The sequence below is a fragment of the Rana temporaria genome, chromosome 3, assembly GCF_905171775.1.
Source record: "Rana temporaria chromosome 3, aRanTem1.1, whole genome shotgun sequence".
In the NCBI taxonomy this organism is placed as follows: Eukaryota; Metazoa; Chordata; class Amphibia; order Anura; family Ranidae; genus Rana; species Rana temporaria.
The window spans coordinates 477,418,723-477,420,645 of record NC_053491.1 but is presented as its reverse complement, the minus strand read 5'-3'; the positions used below and the strand labels follow the sequence as shown (position 1 = coordinate 477,420,645).

Below are 1,923 nucleotides of genomic sequence, written 5' to 3'. Positions count from 1 at the left end.
TCAGCTGTGACCAATCACATCTGATCATCGCATGAACCAGGAAGTGCCGATAAACGACATTCCTCAGTTCGCGCTGACAGGGAGAGCTGACCGGCGGCTCTCCCTGTCAGGTCTGTGCTGATAATCAGCATATTGATTATCAGCACAGCCCCATCAGATGTGCCAATCAGTGCCCAGCAGTGCCCCAATAATAAAGTCTGCCAGTGCCCATGACAGTGCCAATCAGAGCCCACAACAGTTCCAATCAGAGCCCACAACACTGCCAATCAGAGCCCACCACAGTGCCAATCAGTGCCCATTACAGTGCCCAGCAGTAACACCTGTCAGTACTTCATCATCAGTGCTGCCCATCAGTGCCACCTGTCAGTGCCAATCAGTACTGCCTATCAGTGCCAATCAGTGCCACCTGTCATTGCCCATCACAGCTGCCTGCCAGTGACCATCACAGCCACCTGTCAGTGCCCATCAGTGCTGCATATCAGTGCCACCTATTGGTGCCCATCAGTGCTGCATATCAGTGCCGCCTCTCAGTGCTCATCAATTATACATATCAGTGCCTCCTCATCAGTGCCCATCATTGCTGCCTCAACATTTCCCATCAGTGCCGCATGAAAGCTAAAAATTGTCCTGGGCAGATGCCACATCTGACTTGAATGGTTTAAAAGTATATTTTATCTCTCCAGGAAATGGTCAAATACAACCACACTTCAGTTACTGAATTCATCCTTTTGGGATATGAAGATCACAGTTTCCAAAGTCTCTTATTTCTTCTTCTGCTTCTGATTTATGTGGCCACCATGACTGGGAATGTCCTCATTATTGCATTAGTGTCAACGACCCTCTCTCTTCAATCTCCCATGTATTTCTTTCTCTCTCACCTTTCTTTCTGTGACATAATGATCAGTACAAACGTAGTCCCCAAAACCTTACAAGTCATTCTTACAGGTAGATGCCACATTTCATCTTTATCTTGTAAAATACAGTTATATGTTTTTGGTGCTTCTGCTCTTATAGAATGCTGTCTATTGACAGTAATGTCATATGATCGATATTTGGCCATATGTAACCCATTGCACTATTCGACTATTATGAAGCACAGACTTCCTCAGTTCTTGGCTACGTTATGCTGGATGGCCGGTTGTGGCATCTACCTTGGTCACAGAAATTCTTGTGGCTGAATTAGACTTTTGTGGTCCGAATATTATTGACCATTTTTTCTGTGACCTTGCTCCTCTTCTCAACCTTTCCTGCTCTGACACCAAACAGGTGGAAATCCATGTATCTATTACGGTCATTGGAATTGTCATTTCTCAATTAATCTTTGTCATCGTCACATACATTTGTATCTTTACATCGATTCTTCAGATCTCCTCCATTGCTAACCGACAAAAGGTCTTCTCGACTTGTAGCTCTCATTTGGCAGTTGTGTCTACTTATTACGGTACACTTATAACACTTTATGTGGCTCCATCGAGAGGCTATTCACTAAACCTCAACAAACTTTTATCTCTTTTTAACACAATCATAACCCCGCTATTCAACCCAATCATTTACACGTTACGGAATAAGGAAATAAGAATTGCATTGAGCAAAGTTATTTTAAAGGGACTCTACCTGGGAAAATATTAACCAGACACCTTCACCCCCTTCTTGCCCAAATGTTCAGCTTTCATTGATCTCACGCTTTGAATGACAATTACTCAGTCATGCAACACTAATAGCTAGATTCAGAAAGAGTTAAGCCGGCGTATCAGTAGATACGCCGTCGTAACTCTGAATCTAAGCCGTCGTACATTTAAGTGTATTCTCAAATTGAGATACACTTAAATGTAGCTAAGATACGACTGCCTGCGCCATCGTATATTAGCTGCTAGGGGCGTGAACGCTGATTTACACCTAGAATGCGTAAATCAGAGAGATACG

At 43.5% G+C, this 1,923-nt stretch overlaps 1 pseudogene; it reads left to right on the top strand.

Annotated features, from left to right (window-relative positions):
• Window positions 1-637: 637 nt before the first annotated feature.
• On the top strand, window positions 638-1,629 carry LOC120930752 (annotated as a pseudogene).
• Window positions 1,630-1,923: the final 294 nt, after the last annotated feature.